The 23122-nt window shown below is 36.4% G+C and overlaps 1 pseudogene; it reads left to right on the top strand.

The window, feature by feature from the left end:
- Positions 1–21143: 21143 nt before the first annotated feature.
- Positions 21144–22091, top strand: LOC128577769 (serine/threonine-protein kinase Nek7-like; annotated as a pseudogene).
- Positions 22092–23122: the final 1031 nt, after the last annotated feature.

The following is a 23122-nucleotide window of genomic DNA, read 5'->3' as shown; positions in this document are numbered from 1 at the left end:
ATTTCTCAGCAAGAAAGCAGACTATTAACAGCTTCTGTGCAACCGGGCTCAGTGAGATTTGGAAGAGCAGACTCCAGGAATCTCCAGATGGTGGGTTCTGCCTAGAAACTTCACTTTGATGACACAGGGAGTCAGCGAGAGACTTGTGGAACACACAAGGAGGAAAAAAGCAGTGGAAAACTGGCAAGTGGTAGGTGTGTTTGTTCAATTGGAGGCTACCTATAGCTGTAACCATAGCAACAGCAAGACTGCAAGCAGGAAAAGCCTTACCTGTGGGCTGTTTTGTTTTTTTTGGACTTGGGCATTCAACAGTTTTGGGAGATCTTGGGCAGGTGTACGAATTACTTTGGGTATTGTCTGGGCCCCAGACTGAGCTGCTGAGCCAGACAGTAGCTAATATAATTCAGCTGTGGGCTGCCCACATAGCCACTGTGGGGGAGCTGCCCCTGTGGGTCGCAGCATGGGATTAGCCTGGAGACTTTGGGCTAGTAATCTAGTGACTGAGCTGCTCAAAGGCAGGGACTGTGATGCTGGGAAAGAGCAGAGATCTAAGTGTTTAGCAGATTGCAGCCTTGGCCCTCAGGGACAGAGTCAGACCAGTTTTGGCACACTGCAAAAGCAGGCAGCCATGCCAGGAAAGATACCAGCAATAAGTGCTATCCTTAGAAAGCTTATGTTTTGCCAAGGTTCACAGTTTGGAGTGTCTTTTAAGCGGGCTGAGGAGACATTTGGGTTCCCAAGCCTGCGGGCTCTGAGAAATCAGCACAGGCCTCTAGTCTCCATTTAATACAGCTGTATCATCATTGTGATTAACATCTCGTACCTCAGAAGACAATTGTTGCCTGGACAATATTCATCAAGATATATATTCTGAATAGCTGGGCGTTGTGGCGGGCGCCTGTAGTCCCAGCTACTCGGGAGGCTGAGGCAGGAGAATCACTTAAGACCAGGAGTTGGAGGTTGCTGTGAGCTGTGTGATGCCATGGCACTCTAAGGAGGGTGATAAAGTGAGGCTCTGTCTCTACAAAAAAAAAAAAAAAAAAAAAAAAAGATATATATTCTGTTCTGGTTTTTGGTTTGGGTTTTTTTTTGTTGTTCTCCTCCCCCACTTTGGTTGTTGTTCTTGTTTTTTTTGTTTTTTTTTTCTTTTTTCTTAATTTCAATATTTTTCCTCTGCATTTTTCCTTTTATTCTCTTTTCTCTTTTTCTCTATTTTTTCACTATTCTACTTTAAATACAATCTTCCATTTTTTCCCTTCTTTAACAATTAGTATTTTATTTTTGCTAGTGTTTCTGCTCCTATTATTTGATTTTTCACCTGTAAGCTAAATCCTGTTTGTTTTGGTTTGATTTATACTATTTCTGTCTTTGCTCTCTACCTGGTGGAGGTAGGATACTGTGCTTGATGAGGCTGGCAAAGAGCTGCTGACCTCCAGGGAACCACCCAACTCAGTACCCACAGAGGGTGGAGGTTTATAAGGTTGGGCCAAAGTACCCTATTAAACACCTATATTACTCCTATGTTCTTCTTTTTGTGCCTCCCTTCTTTTTGTCAATATTTCTTTTTACTCACCAACTCTTCTTTCTCTTTTTTATTTCTTTTTAAAATCTTTTTTTTTTTTTTTCACTTCCTACTCTTCAATCTTCTCATCCTTCTGGGCCTTGAATGAGTCCAAAAGGACTCATTAAAACTTTAGGCCAGAGGCACAGTAACCTAAAGAGCAAGAGGAAGTGAAAGGAAAATTAGGTCAAGGAAACAGATAGAAGAAAATAATCATGAAGGAGATTCAGCAGAAAAATCCTGGCAACAAGAAATACCAGTCCAGGTGTAATTAGGGACCATCCGAGGGAGGAAAAGTATCCTTTATGCAGGAGTAGTACTTACAGATTCATATAATTGGGGATGATATTGCCCACTACATTTCTGCCCTAATCATGGGCCCTGTTCTATCCTGTTAGGAAAAAGGATCCCTGCTGCCCATGGGGAAATTCATTCTCTCCAGTTGCCAACAGCCAGCCACCTCATTAGGCCTGTCTGGTGGGAGGCCGGGCAGCAGGACACACCCCTGCTCTGAGAAGACTAGATGACCATGGCTTAGGCCATTTCAGCCGCTTCACCACCAGCAGCATTCTCCCTACCCCACTCTGTCCTGTCTCAACTGCAAGGCCTCGGGGTCAGCATGATCACTTGAGTAGCTGGGGCTTGTGCGCCCTGCAGAAAACAGCAGAACCTCAAAGACTGACATGAATTATCGGGGGGGAAGGGGTGCAGATGCAGTGGGAGCCAAGGTGGGTTTCCCACACAAGAGAGCAGCCTGGATCTTAAGTGTAAAAAGTCATTTGGGTTCTTTCCAGTGTATTGTTTTTCCCCTGGGATTGGTACCTGCCTCTTTGCTCTGTCCTGTCTCCCAACTGATCTCTGTGTAACCATTGCATCAGGCCAGCCCCCTGTTTGGCTGTGCAGCCCTCTGGCCTAGGGCTTCACTGCTGACGAAAGCCAAGTCCTACACCCTGGAAGGCAAGGAAGAGTTCCCCAGGGATGACAGCCCTGCACAGAAATATTCAGGACAATATTGCATCTCCTGGCCCCAGGGATAGGCAGCTGCTGCTCTGCCTCTAGGCTTATATAAAAGATTGAGAGGAATTTACCCATTCATTCTCTACAAATACATATTGAGCACCTACTATGTGCCAAGCAATTTGGGGCCCAAGGCATATCCAGAGAGAAAAAAGTCATCTCAGTGAGAGGCATACAGTAAAACAAAATATAAGTGCTAGGGAGAAAAAAAAAGAAATACCAGTCCAGAGTAACCCCTTCAAGGGACCATGAGGTAGCTACAGAAGAGGATTCCACCTATAAAGAAATGTTAGAAATGACAGAAGGGGAATTTAAAATACAGATGATGAAAACAATTAAGAGAATTGCTGAGAAATTGGAAAACAACCAAAAAACAATAAAGAAAATTGCTGAGAAACTTGAAAATAACCACAAGGAAATCCAAAAACAGAATCAAATAAGAGATGAAAACTATGAAGAATATAGAAAGGACATAGCAGAGCTGAAGAAACTGAAGCAGTCAACTAGGGAATTTAAGGATCCAACAGAAAATATCAGCAACAGATTAGGTCATGAAGAAGAAGGAATCTCAGAGGCAGAGGATAAAGCTCTTGAGATAACACAAATGGTTAAAGAGGCAGAAAAAGAGAGAAAGAAGAGAGAAAGGCAGAAAGAAGAGAGAAAAAGAAAAATGTTCACTGACAGAATTATGGGACTCAAACATACTAATTATAGGTATCCCCAAAGGGGAAGAAGAATGTCCCAGAAGAATGGAAGCCATTCTAGAGAATATTATAAATGAAAATTTCCCAAACATCATTAAAGATTCTGACATACTCCTTCCGGAGGGATATAGGTCCTCTGGTCACCTCAACTCAAATAGAACTTCTCCAAGACACATTGTGATGAATCTATCTGAAGTCAAGACAAAAGAAAAGATTTTGCAAGCTGCTAGGTGTAAGCGCCAACTGACCTATAGGGGAAAATCCATCAGGGTGACCACAGACTTCTCTAATGAAAGTTTTCAAGCCAGAAGACAATTGTCATCTACCTTTAATCTACTTAAACAGAACAATTTCTAGCCCAGAATTCTATATCCCACTAAGCTGAGCTTTAAAATTGACAGAGAAATCAAATCTTTTATTGATATGCAAACATCGAGGAAATTTGTCACAACAAGACTAGCTTTACAGGAAATACTTCGAGCTATTATAGACACTGACCATCACAATGGACCTTTAGCAAAGTAAACACCCAGAAATTGAAGGACAGAATCTAGCTTCCACAATGATACAAAAGACAAAACTAAGCAATGGACTTTCACAAAATAAGATGAATAGAACACTACCACACTTATCAATTATGTCGATAATGTCAATGGTTTGCATTCCCCATTGAAGAGGCATAGATTGACTGATTGAATTAAAAAACACAAGCCATCTATTTGCTGTCAGCAGGAAGCACACCTCACGTCAAAAGCCAGATTAAAACTCAGAGTTAAGGGTTGGAAGTCAATTTTTCAGGCAAACGGAATTCAGAAGAAAAGGGGTTGCTATCTTATTTTCAGATACATCTGGTTTTACAACAACTAAACTCTAAAAAAATCATGGTCACTTCATATTGGTCAAGGGAAAAATACAACAAGAAGACATTTCAATTCTAAATATTCATGCACCCAATTTAAATGGTCACAGATTCTTGAAAGAGACCTTGCTTAGTCTGATCAATATGATATCCTATAACACCATGATAACAGGGGACTTTAAAACCCCTCTCTAAGAGCTGGACAGATCCTCTAAACAGAAATTAAACAAAGATATTGGAGATTTAAATGAGATCCTAGAACAACTGTGCTCGATAAATGTATATAGAACACTCCATCCCAAAGAAAAAAAATAGCCATTCTTCTCATCGTCCCATGGAACATTCTCAAAAATTAATCATATCCTAGGACACAAAACAAAACTCAACAGAATCAAAACTGCTGAAATTTTATCTTACATTTTCTCAGACCACAAGAAACTAAAAGTAGAACTCAACCCCAACAAAAGCATTCAACCTCACACACAGACATGGAAATTAAACAACCTTATGCTGAAAGACAGTTGGGTGCAGGTAGAAATAAAAAAGGAAATCATTAACTTCCTTGAGTATAACAACAATGAAGACACAAGTTACCAAAACCTGTGGGATACAGCAAAATCAGTCCTGAAAGGAAAATTTATCACTTTAGAAGCCTACATTCAAAAAAACAGAAAGAGAGTGCATCAACAAACTCACAAACCATCTTACAGAATTGGAAAAAGAAGAACAATCTAAGCCAAAACTCAGTAGAAGAAAAGAAATATCCAAAATTAAATCAGAGATTAAAGAAATTGAAAAAAAAAAAAGAGTCATTCAGAAAATTAATGAAACAAGGAGTTTTTTTTTTTTCCAATTTCTGATGAATTTATGGAGTTCCCATACCAGCCTTGATCAGTTACTTCCAAAGTTTTTTACAGAATAAACACTTGTTTAAGCCAATGGGGAATGTATAGTTAACAATAATTTATTGTGTATTACAAAATAGCTAGAGGAGAAGAATTGTAACGTTCCTAACACAAAGAAAAGATAAATTTGTGGGGGATAGATATGCCAATTACCCAAATTTGATCATTGTACATCATTTACATGTATTAAAATATCATATGTACCCTCAAAGATGCATAATTGCATATTAGTAAGCACTATTTTTTGGTTTGTCACTGTGGTTCACAACTGAAAGGGAGTTGGTTTTTTGAAAAAATAAATTAAATACATAAACCTTTGGCAGACTAACTGGAAATAAAAAGGTAAAATCTCTAGTAACCTCAATCAGAAATGATAAAGCAGAAATAACAACTGATGCCTTGGAGATACAAGAGATTATCTCTGAATACTATCAGAAACTCTATGCCCAGAAATTTGACAATGTGATGGAAATGGATCAATGTTTGGAATCATACCCACTCCCTAGACTTACCCCAGATGAATAGATCTCCTGCACAGACCAATTTCAAGCACTGAGATCAAAGAAACAACAAACATTCTCCCAACAACAACAACAACAACAACAACAAAATGCCTTTGCCCAGATGGCTTCACACCATAATTCTATCAAACCTTCGAAGAAGAGCTTATTCTTATATTTCAGAAATTATTCCAAAAAATTGAGGAGGAAAGAGTCTTCCCCAACACGTTCTGTGAAGCAAACATCACCCTGATAACAAAACCAGGAAAAGACCCAACTGAAAAAGATCCAACCCAATTTCACTAAAGATTATAGATGCAAAAATTCTGAACAAATTCCTAGCCAATTGATAACAGCTTATCATCAGAAAAGTAAGACTGGTTTAATATACATAAATCCATAAACGTTATTCAACATATCAACAGAAGCAAAACCAAAACCCATATGACCCTCTCAGTAGATGCAGAAAAAGCATTTGATAGAATCAAGTACCCTTTTTGAATTAGAACACTGAAACATTTAGGCATTGGTGGTACTTTTTTTAAATTAATTGAAGCTATCTATGACAAATTCACAGCTAATATTTTACTGAATGGAGTTAAACTGAAAGCTTTGCCTCTTAGAACTGGAACCAGACAAGGTTGTCCTCTGTTGCCATTACTATTAAACATAATACTGGAAGTTCTAGCCAATACATTTAGGCAAGATGAGAAAATAAAGGGCATCCAAATGGAAGCAGAGGAGGTCAAAATCTCCCTCTTTGTTGATGATGTGATCTTATACTTAGAGAACTCCAAAGACTCAACCACAAGACTCTTGGAAATCATCAAAAAATACAGTTAATGTCTCAGGATATAAAATCAATGTCTTCAAGTCAGTTGCCTTTTTATATGAGAACAGCCAAGAGGAGAAGCTAATTAAGGACACAATTCTTCACCCTAGCCCCAAAGAAAACGAAATATCTAGGAATATAAGTAACAAAAGAGGTGAAGGACCTCTATAAAGAAAATCATGAAACCCTAAGAAAGGAAATTGCAGAGAACTTTAACAAATGGAAGAATATACCATGCTCATGGCTGGGAAGAATCAACATTGTTAAAATGTCTATACTTACCAGAGCAATTCACAGATTAAATACCATCCCTATTAAAATACCAACAACCTATTTTCAATACTTGGAAAAAATGATTCTGCATTTTGTATGGAACCAGAAAAAAAACGGGTATAGCTAAGGCAGTTCTTAGTAATAAAAAGAAAGCCGGGTGGGGGGAGGTGGCACCTGTGGCTCAAAGGAGTAGGGCACCGGCCCCATGTGCTGGAGGTGGCAGGTTCAAACCCAGCCCTGGCCAAAAAAAAAAAAAAAAACAAAGCCGAGTATATCACCATACCAGATTTTAGGCTGTACTACAAGGCCATATTGGTCAAGACAGCATGATACTGGCACAAAAATAGAGACATAGACATTTGGAATTGAATAGATAACCAGGAAATGAAACCAATAACTTACAACTATCTGATCTTCAATAAACCAAACAAGAACGTACACTGGAAGAAAGACTCCCTATTCAATAAATGGTGCTGGAAGAATTGTATATCCACATGTAAAAGACTGAAACAGGACCCGCACCTTTCTCCACTTACAAAAATTAATTCAAGATGGATAAAGAACTTAAATTTAAGGCATGAAATGATAAAATCCTCAAAAAAAGAATAGGAAAAACACTGATAAATATCGGCCTGGGGAAAGATTTTATGAGGAAGACAGCCATAGCAATAGCAACAATAGCAATATAAACAAATGGGATTTGATTAAACTGAAAAGCTTCTGTACAGCCAAGGAGACAACAACCAAAGCAAATAGGCAACTTACCCAATGGGAAAGGATATTTGCATATTTTAAACTAGACAAAAGCTTAATAACTAGGATCTATACATAACTTAAACTAAACCATAAGAAAAAAACCCCAACAATCCCATACATCAATGAGGAGGAGAGATGAACAGAACCTTCTCTAAAGAAGACAGACAAATGGCTAGCAAACACATGAAAAAGTGCTCATCATCCTTAATTATTAGAGAAATGCAAATTAAAACCACCCTGAGATATCATCTAACCCCAGTGAGAATGCTCCATATCACAAAATCTCAAAACTGCAGATGCTGGCGTGGATGTGGGGAGAAAGGACACTTTTATACTGCTTGTGGGACTACAAACTACTAAAACCTTTTTGGAAGGAAGTATGGAGAAACCTCAAAGAACTAAACCTAGATCTCCTGTTTGATCCTGCAATGATTACTGGGCATGTATCCAGAAGGACAAAAAAAACTTCTATTATAAAGACACTTGTATGATACTGCTTATTGTAGCTCAATTTATAATTGTGAAAATGTGGAAGCAGGCTAAATGCCTTTCAACCCAGGAATGGATTGACAAGCTGTGGTATATGTATACCGTGGAATGCACTTCAGCCATTAAAAAAAATGGAGATTTTTCATAATTAATTAATTTCATAATTAACCTGGATGGAGGTGAAACACATTATTCTTAGTGAAGCATGACACAAATGGAGAAGTATGATTCCTATGGATTCAACTTTGACATGAGGACAATTAATGACATGGTGGGACATGGGGGAAGGGGAGAACAGACAGAGCAGGAGGGAGTGGGGTGCGGGAAAGGAAAAAAAAAGAAAATATTGACTAATTCTCACATAAATTGTATTTAATTTTGACCAAAGTACATTACTTAAACATTAATTTTTAATTCAACTTGTTAATATGATGTTTATAATAAATATTGTATCCTCATTTATAAGTGAAATATGTTTGTAATTTCCCCTTATAATAACGTATTTTTTTCCAATTTTAATATCAGGTGTATCCAGATGAAGTAGAATGATTTTGAAGTATGTTTTCTTTTTCTATTGTCTATAAAATTTGGCATGATCTGGTTTTTGAAATTATCTTTTAATTTATAAATATTAGTTGTCTATTTTTTTAGACTTTGGGAAAAAATTAAGAAGTTAACTGATGTCTCCATTCTGAACCTCAGAGTCAAAGCATTCTCTAATCGACATACTGTTGTTTGTCAATGTGAATGTTACTTTTTTTGCATCATCATTATTATTATTGCTCAATAAAATAAATACAAATTTAAAAAATCTGTGGTTACTTCTCTTTTTTTTGGGGGGGGGACAGAGTCTTACTCTGTCACCCTGGATGGAGTTCTGTGGCATCATAGCTCACAGAACCTCAAACTCCTGGGCTCAAGCAGTCCTCTTGCCTCAGCCTCCTGAGTAGCAGAGAGGTGAAACTATAGGTCCCACCACCATGCCTATATATACGTAGAGACAGAGTCTTGCTTTGTCACCTCTCATTAGAGTGCCATGGCATCACACCAGCTCAGAGCAACCTCCAACTCCTGGGCTTGGATGATTCTCTTGCCTCAGCCTCCCGAGTAGCTGGGACTGCAGGCACCCACCACAATGCCCGGCTATTTATTTTGTTTGTTTCAGTTTGGACAGGACCAGGTTTGAACCCACCACCCTCAGTATATGGGGCCAGGCCCCTACCCACTGAACCACAGGTGCTGCCTCATGCCCGACAATTTTTTAGAGACAGGGTCTCACTCTTGACCAGGCTGGTTTTGAACTACTGAGCTCAGGCAATCCACCTGCCTTAGCCTCCCAGAGTGCTAGGGTTACAGGAGTGAGCCACCATGCCTGGATTCATGGGGTTATTTCATTTGTAATTATTATTATCATTATTATTTCAGTTTCAAAAAACTACTGGAATACATTATTTCCTGGGAATTGGAAGTCCAGGTTTAGAAAGCTTATTTGACTTCTTACTAACAATTTTACTGCAAATTGACTTCTTACTAACAATTTTACTGCAAATTGAGAAGGTGTCAGCAGAAGTCATCTCCTCCAAGGAGAAGGGTCTATCATATCAGTATTTCACTGATGCTCCAATTAGCAGGGAAAAGTTCAGCCTGTGGCTGTGATTTCTTTGAAGGGAACCATCTCAATTTCACAAAAGCTTCTTCACAAAATTTAAATTTTGCTGCACTTAAATTCTTGAGGAATAAAAATAAACCCATCTATTAGACTACTATCTGAACTTAAATACACTTTACAATAGGCAAATTCCACATACCCACAAGCAAGCCACACCTATGCCATCTTGCTACTGTCAGATTGTGTTTCACATTATTCAAGCCTTTTTATTTTATTTTTTAAACTAGATTTAGTTAGGTATAATTGCATACAATGAAATTCATCCTTTTTAGGCTCAGTAAGTTTTGGTCACTGAATTCCATCATGTAACCACCATCACAACCAAAATAACAAAGATGGTCCCTTGCCCCACAAAGCCCCTTCTTCCAAGTTGTCCTTCTGGTACCTCCTGCTTTAATCTCTTTTTCTCCAGTTTTTCCTTTTGTCAAATAAATCTTATATAAACAAAAAAAAAGAGAGAGAGAGAGAAAGAAAATTATGAAAACCTAAGAAAGGAAATAGCAGAGGACTTTAATAAATGGAAGAACATACCATGCTCATGGCTGGGAAGAATTAATATTGTTAAAATGTTTATACTTCACAAAGAAATCTATACGGATTCAATGCCATCCCTATTAAAATACCAGCATCCTATATTCAACACTTGTGAAGAATGAATCCGTGTTTTATATGAAATCAGAAAAAAAACATGTATAGCTAAGGAAGTTCTTAATAAAAACAAAGTCAGAGGCATAACCATACCAGATTTTATGCTGTACTACAAGGCCATAGTGGTCAAGACAGCATGGTACTAGCACAAAATAGAGACATAGACATTTGGAATAGAATAGATAAACAGGAAATGAAACCAACAACTTACAACCACCTATTCTTCGATAAACCAAACAAGAATGTACACTGGGGGAAAGACTCCCTATACAATAAATGGTGCTGGGAGAACTGGATATCCACATTAAAAGACTGAAATTCGACCCACACCTTTCTTCACTCACAAAAATTGATTCAATATGGATAAAAGACTTAAATTTGAGGCATGGAACAATAAAATTCTCAAAGAAATTCTCAAAGAAAATTCTAAAATTTTCCAGGAAAAACACTGGAAGATATTGGCCTGGGGAAGAATTTATGAAGAAGACTGCCATGGCAATTGCAACAACAAAAATAAACAAATGGGACTTCATTAAACTGAAAAGCTTCTGTACACTAAGGAGACAACAACCAATGCAAATAGACAACCTACCCAATGGGAAAGAATATTTGCATATTTTGAATCAGACAAAAACTTAATAACTACGATCTATACAGAACTTAAATTATTCCACGTGAAAAAAGCCAACAATCCTATACATCAATGGGGAGGAGAGATGAACAGAACCTTCTCTAAAGAAGACAGATGAATGGCTAGCAAACACATAAAAAAAAGTCCATCATCCCTAATTATTAGAGAAATGCAAATTAAAACTACCCTGAGATATCATCTTACCCCAGCGAGAATGGCCCATATCACAAAGATCTCAAAACTATAGATGCTGGCATGGATGTGGAGAGAAAAGAACACTTTTACACTGCTGGTGGAACTGCAAACTAATACAACCTTTTGAAGGGAAATATAGAGAAACCTCAATGAACTCAACCTAGACCTCCCATTTGATACTCCAGTCCCATATTACTGGGCATGTATCCAGAAGGAAAAAAAAAGAAAAACTTTTATTATAAAGACGCTCGTGCTAGACTGTTTATCGCAGCTCAATTTACAATCAAAAATGTGTAAACAGCCTAAATGCCCCTCAACTCAGGAGTGGATTGGCAAGCTGTGGTATATGTATACTATGGAATACACTTCAGCCATTAAAAAAATGGAGACTTTTCAGCATTTTTATTAACCTTGATGGAGGTGGAATACATTATTCTTAATGAGGGAATGGAGAAGTATGAATCCTATATTTTCAACTTTGATATGAGGACAATTAAGGTCATGGTGTGGGGTGGGGTACGGGGAAGTAGACAGAGAGAGAAGGAGGGGGTGAGGGAAAGGAAAAGAAAAAAAAGAAAAAAGAAGTGACTAATTCTCATGTATATTGGATTTAATTTTGACAAAAATACATCCTTTGAACAACAATTTTTAATCCAACTCGTTAACATGTTGTTTAGGTTATTGCATCCTCATTTATAAGTGAAATATATTTGCAATTTTCCTTTATAATAATATATTTTTTCCAATTTTAATATCAGGTATATGCAGATGAATTAGAATGATTTTAAAGTATTTCTTTTTTTTCTATTGTCTATAAAATTTGGCATGATCTATTTTTTGAAATTATCTTCTATTTTTATTTATATTAGTTGTCTATTTTTAAAAATGAATAATTTCATATTATTTTTATACAAAATAGAAGTAAATATATATTTATATATGTTTTTAATGTAGAAAATGTGCAGAAAATAAACTGTGAATGGGTTTAGAGAAAGGGAAGTTAGTTACATTTTAACATTATGCATCTGTTTTTTGTTTGATTTGTTATAATAACCCTGTACACTGCTTTTGTAATTAAAAAAGAACAAATTAAATACAGTCTTTGAATATCTAAATGTTTTTTATTCCTGCAAAGTAATGTCCTTTTCTGCTTCACTACTTTGGAAAATTTCAAATACTTACCAATCACCTCCAAATATGTACTACATTTAAGGCACTATGCTATTTTTAAGGTACCACAGTTATGGGTGCAAAGACAGTAGCTATGTAGGCAATTTATATTTTCATGAAAATCAGATTGTAATAACTCAGACAAAATGCATATTCTGATTATATCTGTAATAATAATTAACTCTTTGTCTTAAATACATTAAGATTTAGGATGCAATCCAAATAAAAATAAAGCAATTTTATAAAAAAGACTGTTGGGCATTTATTGTAATATTTATTTTTTTAACTAGTCTGTTGCTGGTGAGGTTTTCCAGAAATATATCTAGAACAAGTTGAAAAATACTGGAAATACCAACAGAACTAAGTGTTTATTATTAGGATATCAACTTAAAAATATCTGGGGGGGTTTCCATTATCTTCTAGTATTCTCATCAGATATACAGCTGCCTTTCTCATTGACAATTCATAGCGGAAATGTATTTAAATTTTAATCACAAGAAAATCATTTTCTCTGGTAATTTTCTTGTGGAATGTAAAGAAGTTTAAGAGATAGAGATACTAACAGCATATTCTTTTTCACTGTATATAATTACTGTTGCCAAATAAGTGGAGGATAGCTGAAAATTAAACCACTCTATTATCCACACAAGAATAGACAGAGACCGTATTTTAACTTTTGTAACTAATTGAATTTTTCTTTTGTTTGGTATGCAGAAGAAGAATTTATTATATATATCTACATACATATATGTGTGTGTATATATATATGTATACACACATATGTATGTATATATAGTAATATCAAGAAAAAATAAAGAACAAACTCCAGTGTACTACAATTGAGAGACTTATGGAAGTTCTTCCCCAACCTATGTCTTTAATTACCCTGAAATAGTGTTTAATGTTTTTACATAACAATCCTTAGGTTAATATTCCAAATATCCTTGTTGAAATGTCCATTGCTAACTAGGAAAATAATTATATTTTGAGATGTCAACATCCACTAACCCTTTATTTGAATAAGCTAATTCACCTGAATTGTTCCCAAGGAATATAACACAAAATAATAAATTTTGATGGCTGGATGGAAGTCCGGAAAGATCATGGTGGCTATGGGAGTAAGATAATTTCCTAGACAGTACTAGAAACCTGAATAAGATTGGCTGTAAGAATTTCATTAAAAAAGTTCTCTTAAAACAAATTTAACTTCTTCACAGTTTTTTACATTATACTAGAAATTAATGTTAAGTCTTGGCTTTTGCTGTTGTAGTAACTGTAGGGAAAATACTAATAGATCTGTCTTCTTCCTATCTCTGGATAGACAGTAGACATAATGCTGAGAACACTGAGATTTTCCAAATGAGTACACTTACTATCACATTCTCTAAAAATAAAAAATGAACACAATGTATAAGGTGAAATTAAAAATGATTAATGAAATTCCACAGATAATTATAATTTTCTGCAAAAAGTCTGAGAAAACTGTTTGCACAACTCAGAAAATGGCCCAGAAAACATTCTGTTTGTTCATCCATTTGCAAGTATTTACTATAAATGGTAAATGTTCCCTCTGAGTCGTGTCCAAGTAACATGTACACTCTACAATGCAGTGACTTCTTTATGAGCTCTTTGCATTTTCAGTGGAAAAGTGAAAAACTGACTTTTTACATTTCTTTGTTCTGTCATCTGTTTGGGCTTTCAGTAACAGATAACCATAGAGTGAATTGTGTAAAGAGCATAGATTTATCTTCTCATGGTTCAGGAGGCTGAGAAGTCCAAGATTAAGGTGCTGACTGATTAAATTCCTAGTGAGCGTTCTTTTACTGGATTGTAGACTGTTGCCTTCTCATTGTATCTTTACATGGCAGAGAGAAAGCTCTGATGTCTCCATCTCTTCTTATAAGGGCATTAACCCTATCCTACCATCTTATGATCTCACCATTATTTCACAATTTAACTTTTATTACCTCCTTGCAGGTCCTAACTTCAGATAAAGTTACAAATCTTATGACCAAAGAGAACATAATCAACATCATGATATAATTAGTGGAGAATGATGGGACAAGTAGATATATAATACTTTACTCTTTACCCTGGCAAGTTCAAGGCCAACTTCCTTCTTGCTAAATTACTGAGGAGTGACTGAGCATCAGTTTTCTTTTTCTTACATCTCTCTTCAGGAAAGAATTCAAAATACATTTTCTAGTAATATAATTTTTATAATAAACTTCCTTTAGATTGAATGGCAAGATGAGTTCATTATACAGTATTGTTGCCTATATAAATAAATGAAATATCATCATATAAGATGAGAATGAATAGAATTAACTCCCAAAGCCAAAATATTGTAGTGAAGAAATAGTACTTTTCTGTCCAGCAGTCAGTCACTATTCAGAAAAGAACATTGATAATATGCTGATCATAGTTAGCTTTGCTGTCCACTAAGACCAGGCTTCTAGAAAAGAAGCTGAGTTAAAGAAAAGCATTCCCAATTACACCCAGCAAAGTACTTTTCAGAGTGGTGTACAGGGATTTAGCTGTATGACTCATATTAATATTAATGAACTTCACGCAGAAAGATGCCTATTCAGTATCTTAGAAAAGTACCCCAGAGACTTTACAAAGAGGCACCATTTTGCTTAATATATATAATTTGACTACAAATCATTATGGTTATTAGAGTTATTTGTAAAAGAGAAACAGTTTCTTAGGAATCTAATATTTCATCCTTTCATACATAAAATTATATTTCTTCTGTAAGTGGTGGTTTGAGTGGGTTTATGAGATGATGAAAGTTCATATTTCACAAAAAATGAAGAAGATAGATTTTTGGTTTTAGATGCTATGTCTCTTCATGTGAGATAAATACAGATGAAATCTTGTAATTTCTTCCTGATATACTAAGTGTAAAGCATCTAGTTGCAGCACATAGGTAACAATGAATTACTCAAATTATCTTTTAACTATGTTCTCTGTAAAATAATCATTTCAAACAAAAAAATGAATAAAAATATTACTAGTATATTAATAAACTCAGGTGCATTTGGGAACAAAGGCACGGTCTAATTAAATTTAAAATTTGAAATTTAGTACTTTTTCCAACAGTGCCTTTAGGGAGGGAGCATTTTTAGCAACAATTTTTGTCATCTTCTAAGCTGAAATGAAGCAGAAGAAGAGTTATTCAGCTTAACATGCAACATTCAAGTTAATTGATATTAATAACTTGCTCTCTAAGTACATTTTCTTATTCATTTTCAATAATTGCTACTTTGCTTCAGTTTTTTTCCTGACTGTAACATAATATTCACCATACAGGACAAGTTTATATACCCCCAAATTAAAAACTTATCCAACACATTTTTTAGAGCTATATGCCAGCCAAGAGCTACTCATATATAAAAAGAAATTATAAATTCTTCCAGGTCTACACAATTTCATAGTGTAGTGAAAGATTCAGATATGAAAACATACTATTAATAAGTTTATGCCATATTGTTGAGAGTGGCATTTTCAGAATGCTAAAGTATAGCAATGAAAAAAAAAATGGAAGGGAAAAAGATAAGAAATTTCATCCAAATCTTCCAGGCTAAATAGTCCTTAGCAAGCTTTAAAAAGTAAAATTGGTGTGAGTAAGGAGGAAATTTTTAAGAGTGAGAACACATGTAGAAAGTTATAGCAAAATTATGTTATTCCAACTTGGCATCATATAAATATTTGTTAGATAGTTAAAAAAACAAAAAAACAGTATGACTTAGAAGCAAAATATTTTCTTTCCTTTTTTAGTCTACGTTATGTTAAAACCTGGAAAGTAAAAATTCTTCCTTTCCTCTTTGCTGCTGTTACTAACTACACTCTCTCATGCCATATTAAATTGCTAATTTGTTTCCTGATGTGTTTCTCCCCATTTTATTTAAGCATAAACATCTTCTTAATTTTGTCATTTATTTTTAATTATTTCTTCTATCTCCCTTATATAAACTTTTGCCGTGGATTTGCTAATTTTAAACACAAATACCACAGAGTCTTCCTCTGAGATTATTCACTTTAAAAATTCTGATCTTAGCACAATGTGCTTTATTGTGTTGAGTGTTTAATTATTTCTATTTATTACTTCACTTGGTTTACTTCATGTATTCACCCTGGGCTTGAAGTACAGTGTGCTGTTTATGCCTAATATTTCATTTTTGGTTACTGAGCTTTTGCCTGATCTGATTTTTCTATCTAAAACATATGTGAAATATAACTGTCCTTAATATTTAATTTTATTTTTCATATAACTGCTCTACTAACTTATGGTCCCTGAAACATTTTTTTTTTCTGGGCAAAGTTGAAATGACTAGTAAATTACAGGATTACTCTATGACCTCTTTACCTAGTAAGATAAAACCTAGAAACTAGGAGGAATAAAAGTTAATGTGTGTGTACATGCACATGTGCTTATATGGATAACTAGTTATGTAGGTAGACAATGCATTAAAGTACTGTTTGGGGGTATTAACTGAAGTATAAATTCTTCTCCTGTGACTCAGGATAAGCTAAGTAATGCTTCCATACCAAAAAAAAAAAAAAAACAAAAAAAAAAAACAGTAAAATTGTAATAATTTTTAATACAAAAATTATCTTTCACTAATAAAGTATAATACACACTGAGTGTATGTAATGCTAAGTAATGCTTTCATACCAAAAAAAACAGTAAAATTGTAATAATTTTTAATACAAAAATTATCTTTCACTAATAAAGTATAATACACACTGAGTGACTCTTCAGAAGAGTTGTCCTCCAAATAGTAGTGACTTATTTCTATACTTTGAATGTTTGGATTGCTTCAATATTCTGTTGAAAATTAATCATCAATGGACTTAAACACAACCCTAGAACAAATGGGATTATCAGACATATACAGAATATTTCATTGCAATAAAATTGAGTATACATTCATCTTGTCAACTCATAGATCATCCTCCAAAACTGATCATATCTTAGGACACAAATCAAACTTCAAAAAATTTAAAAGACTAGAAATTATACTTCATATAATCTCAGACTATCATAGAATAAAACAGAACTAAACTCCAACAGAAATATTCATATGCACCTATATTCAGGGAAACTAAACCCATTATGCTGAATGAGAGTTGGGTTAAAGATGAGAAAAAGAAGAAAATCATTATATTTCTGTAACAAAATGACAATCAAGCCACAAACTATCAAAATATTTGGATATTGAAAAGTCAGTTCTAAGAGGAAAATTTATTATATTAAAGGCCTTCATCCAGAAAATAGAAAAAATCCAAGTCAACAACATAATGAGCAATCACAATCAACTAGAAAAAAATTACAATCTAATCCCAAATGTGGAAGAGAAAAAGACATAATCAAAAGAGTAGAATTAAATGACATCAAGAAAACAAGAATCGTTGGAAAGATAAATGAAAAAAAGAATTAGTAATTTGAAAAGTTTAATGAAATAGATAAATCCTTGACCAAACAAACCAGAAATATTAGAGTAAGATTGCTAATAACCTCAATCTGAAACAACAAAGGGAAAATAACAACAGATACCACAAACATACAAAATATCCTCAACAATTACTACAAAAATTCTATGATTAGAAATTTGAAAACATAGAGAAAATACACTAATATCTGGAATCACACGACCTTCCTAAACTCAACAAGAAAGAATTAGAAACTTTGAATAGACATATATCAAACAATAAAATCTCACCAACAATATAAATTCTCCCCCAAAAATACAGCCCCAGATCACATTGTTTCACATAAGAATTCAACCAAACCTTTAAAGAGGTAGTAGTGGCTACATTACATGACCTATTCCAAGACACAGATGAGTAAGGAATCCTCTCCAACAGGTCCTATGAAGCAAATAGCATCCAGATTACTAAACCAGGAAAAGACCCAACAAAAAAGAAATACTATAGACCAATATTTTAAATGGATATTGATGCAAAAGTATTCAATAAGATTTTAGCAAACAGAATAGAGCTACACATTAAACAAATTGTATACCACAATCAGATGGGTTTTATTCTAGGAATGCAAGATTGGTTGAACCTATGTAAATCCATAAATGAAATTCACCACATAAATTAAAGCAAAAGCAAAGACAATACTATCCTCTTAACTAATGTAGCAAAAGGATTAGACAAAATTCAGCATCCTTTTCTGGCAAAAGCTACCTATTCAATTTTCTGTTTCTATTAAGAAAATAGATAGCAGGGTAGAGCAAGACAGCATGCCAGAAGAATTATTCAGCTGAGTTCTCCTAGAACAACTGGGGATAAAGAGAGAATCCAGCCATACCTGGCACGGGAACCAGGGAGGAGGTGGTGAGCACTATACAGTGTAGATGGAGAGAGGTGGAAATCTGATGAATTAGGCAAGCTATTTTGATCAACTGGGATCAGTTGGTCCCTCACACAGGTCCTGGATGGGAGGAAGTCTTTCCAGAGTTTTTAGTTGTTGGGGGACAGTGAATGTTGAGAGGAAAGCTGGGAAGCGTGGGTGCACATGAATAGTATACAGGTGAAGGGGAATCCCAGGGAAACTTGCTCTTTTCCCCTAGGTTGTTTTGCTGAAAAGATCAAAGCACAATTATAGTAGATTAATAAGAGAAAGATTTATTTCCAAATACCATGCTTATGGGGAGAAATCATAAGAATGATTTCCTGAAGTTTCAGTGATAGTCAGTGGCCTTTAAAGATGCTTTTAGAAGGGAGGAGGGACATAAAGTGGAAAGTACATGTTCAGTAAGTGGTTGCTAAGGGGGGGATGGGTAGATGGAGGGAAATAGATTGATTAGTAAATTAACCTGAGAGAAAGGTATTGTGCTTCAAATAACCCTAGGGCCAGGTGTATTAGCATGTGAGAAAGAGTCCAGAAGCCCCTTTTCTGATTCTAAATCAGGTTACTCAGGTTTTATAGAGGAGAATCTGGTGCTTTTTAATCAAAAATGGCATTTTCACTGAAAATATTCTTTATACTAAGGAATCATATTTTGGGGTGAAATTTCCTTAGCTCCTTCATTCCCCTCATTTGGAACTTCCTTAGAAGTTTCATACATTAAGAGCTGAGTTGGTAACTATGAAGAGAGTGGATTAGTAATTTAGAATAAGATGACTGAAAGACATCCAAGTATATAAGTTAGGATGAAAATAAATAAGTAGAAAGGAACATATCTAAGTACATTTCCTTATACTTTATGAAGTTAGTCTCCCATTTCTGGGAATAGGTTAGTAAAAGAGTTCCATCTTAGTGGTCTGGGTGTACTGATCACAATTTTTTTTCTAAAGTTCAAAGTTTAATTAAGAGAAGTTCCATGAGGAATTTCCTCAGGCTTCAGCCCTGCATTAATCAGCCAGCTCCCAGTATGTGGCTGAAGCAGGGCATGTCGATTACTTTGAAAGTTACTTTTTGGGGGGAGTTCATCACCTGTGGCTCAGTGAGTAGGTTGCTGGCCCCATATACCGAGGGTGGTAGGTTCAAACCTGGCTGCAGCCAAACTGCAACAAAAAATAGCCAGGGGTTGTGGTGGACGCCTATGTTCCTGTTGCAGGAAGACGAGGCCCAACAGAGAGAAAGAGCACCCAAACACCATGTTTATAAGAGGAAGGGCTTATTCACCAGCCAGGAGCTGATAAAATAGAAGAATTCCAATTGGCCTCACTCTCCAACTGGCTTGGTCTTTCTCTTTTTATTGACAGTCAAAAAGTTCCACCCCACAGGTACCCTTCTTACTGGCCAGTTTGAATCAAGTGGGAGATGCTATTCCAGCCCCTACAGAACTACAGGATTTCACAAAAGTTGGAAATTTCTAAGCTTCAGGAAGTTAAGTTTACAAATTCCCAAGAGCCAAGTCACCATGGAGAGTAACCTGCAGGTGTATCCTCGTGGTTTCCTTGAGAAGACCTGTTTTCCTAGATCTCAACCTTTTTTGGGTATCTTCTCTCATTCCCCCCTTTTGCAACTCCAATATATTTTAATTTGGGGTCTCAATATCAGTTTGTTTCTTCAGGTGCCAACATTAATTACTTTTTAGCACTGAAGTTTTAGGGATTGTGACTCTTCTTGGGTTCTCTACTCAGGCCTTAATAGTACCGTGGTGGTGGGCTAATATACACATGAGTTTTTACTTTTCCCTGTGACATTTTTCCCCCTTTTCCTAAAGTCCAAAACCAATTAAGACAAGTCCTTTGAGGAGTTTCCTCAGGCTTCAGCTGTGCATTGACCAGCCAGCTCCCAGTATGTGGCTGGAGCAGGGCATGTTGACTGTCCTAAAAGTTACCTTTACTTTCCAAAGGGCAGTGAAACCCTATCAGCCATCTGTGATGACACCAGCTGAGTATTCCTTTACCTTTGCTGCTGTGCCTGTTGTCAGGATGAGGGTGTAAAGTCCTTTCTACCTAGGTTTCAGGGGGATAAGGTTCTTTTTCTTTTTTTTTTTTGTTTTTTTTTTGTTTTTTTTTGGCTGGAGCTAGGTTTGAACCTGCCACCTCCGGCATGTGGGACCAGCGCCCTACTCCTTGAGCCACAGGTGCCGCCCACAGGGGGATAAGGTTCTTATTCTGGACCTAGATTTGGTCCCCTTGGTTCTCCAGAGAGAAAGGATGTACGGACACAAAACACTAAACAGAACACAGTTAATGGGCGCCTGCCCTGCCCCTCTCCTCGGGGATGCCAGGATGTTTACACTGAGGACAGCGGAGGCCATGGGAGGAGCTGCGGAAGGATGGGCCGGCGCCGCCAAGAGCAGGGTGGGTGCCAGCGCCTGCAGTGTCCGTGGGGGTGGCATGGCTGGAGGTGGCTGATCAGCTCTGGGCCTCGCAGCCACAGCCCCCGGCCCAGCGAGCCTTTAGGGCGGCGCCTGGCCGCTGCCCGCCTTGGGTGCCTCCCGGGCGGGAGAATGGAAAACTCCCAACTTCCTGAGTTTTAAAGTTGCTGTTGCTTCAGACAATGAATGAGCAATCTCAAGGAATGCAAGGGCCACCTGTTCCTCAGTTCCAGCTACAGAAGACCTTACGACCAGATATGGGCTATAATACATTAGCCAACTTTCGAATAGAAAAGAAAATTGTTCGTGGACAATTTAGTGAAGTTTATAGAGCAGCCTGTCTCTTGGATGGAGTACCAGTAGCTTTAAAAAACGTACAGATATTTGATTTAATGGATGCCAAAGCACGTGCTGATTGCATCAAAGAAATACATCTCCTTAACAACTCAACCATCCAAATGTAATTAAATATTATGCATCATTCATTGAGGATAATGAACTAAACATAGTTTTGGAATTAGCAGATGCTGGTGATCTATCCAGAATGATAAAGCATTTTAAGAAGCAAAAGAAGCTAATTCTGGAAAGAACTGTCTGGAAGTACTTTGTTCAGCTCTACAGTGCATTGGAACACATGCATTCTTGAAGAGTCATGCATAGAGATATAAAACCAGCTAATGTGTTCATTACAGCCACTGGGGTGGTAAAACTTGGAGATCTTGGCCTTGGCCGGTTTTTCAGCTCCAAAACCACAGCTGCACATTATTTAGTGGGTACACCTTATTACATGTCTCCAGAGAGAATACATGAAAATGGATACAACTTCAAATCTGACATCTGGTCTCTGGGCTGTCTGCTGTATGAGATGGCTGCATTACAGAGTCCTTTCTATGGTGACAAAATGAATTTATACTCTCTGTGTAAGAAGATAGAACAGTGTGACTACCTACCTCTTCCTTCAGATCACTATTCAGAGGAACTAGACAGTTAGTGAATACGTGCATCAACCCAGATCCAGAGAAGCGACCAGACGTCACCTACGTGTACGATGTAGCAAAGAGAACGCACGCGTGCACTGCGAGCAACTAAACAGTGCAAGACCACAAAGAACATAAAAATAATTTAAAGGGGCAGTGCCTGTGGCTCAGTCGGTAAGGCGCCGGCCCCATATACCGAGGGTGGCGGGTTCAAACTCGGCCCCGGCTGAACTGCAACAAAAAAATAGCCGGGCGTTGTGGTGGGCGCCTGTAGTCCCAGCTACTCGGGAGGCTGAGGCAAGAGAATCGCTTAAGCCCAGGAGTTGGAGATTGCTGTGAGCTGTGTGAGGCCACCACACTCTACCGAGGGCCATAAAGTGAGACTCTGTCTCTACAAAAAAAAAAAAAATAAATAAATAAAATAATAATAATAATAATAATTTAAAGTATTTTTGTGCAAATCATACCTCCCCATTTATGTCTGGGTGTTAAGATTAATATTCAGAGCTCATGGGCTTTGAATCCCTAACCAGTTTTCATATAAGCTTCATTTTGTACCAATCCAAATCACCTTGTAACCCCCAAATGACTTTGGAAAAATCAAATTGCATGTTTGGAGAATAAAAGAAACAGGATGGTTTTCAATGGATAAAGGTTTTTAGAATTGTTTAGAGTTTTCTGCAGATAAATTGTGTTCAGGTAGACTGTTGGTACCAAATATGGAAGGGGCAGCTTGGCATACCTCAGGATAGATTCAAAACCTGAGGAAAAGTATCTGAACATGTGACTTGCTTGGGTTTCAGTAATTTATGAACACTGAGTTGAACACAATTGTGAACTTTTGTGATTATTTTAAGTTTGAAGTATATGTTTTAGTTTTTAGCATTGTAGTTTCAAATATACTTCTTATAATAAATATAGACATAAACTATTTGAGAACCATTTAAAATTCTTTGCTTGCAACTATTAAACGTGAAAAGATTTGGGGACAAAATGTGAGTCAGACACTGAAGAGTATTTTTTGTTTTAATATCTTTAATATTGTCTTTGCATTGAAATTGTATAAATGAATCCATTTAAAAAGTGGTTAAGGATTTGTTTGGCTGGTGTGATAGTTATTTTTAAAGTTGCACATTGCCCAAGC

This window comes from Nycticebus coucang, chromosome X (genome assembly GCF_027406575.1).
Source record: "Nycticebus coucang isolate mNycCou1 chromosome X, mNycCou1.pri, whole genome shotgun sequence".
NCBI classification, from domain to species: domain Eukaryota; kingdom Metazoa; phylum Chordata; class Mammalia; order Primates; family Lorisidae; genus Nycticebus; species Nycticebus coucang.
Note: the sequence above shows the minus strand (reverse complement) of the source record. Positions and strands in the feature narration are given on the sequence as shown.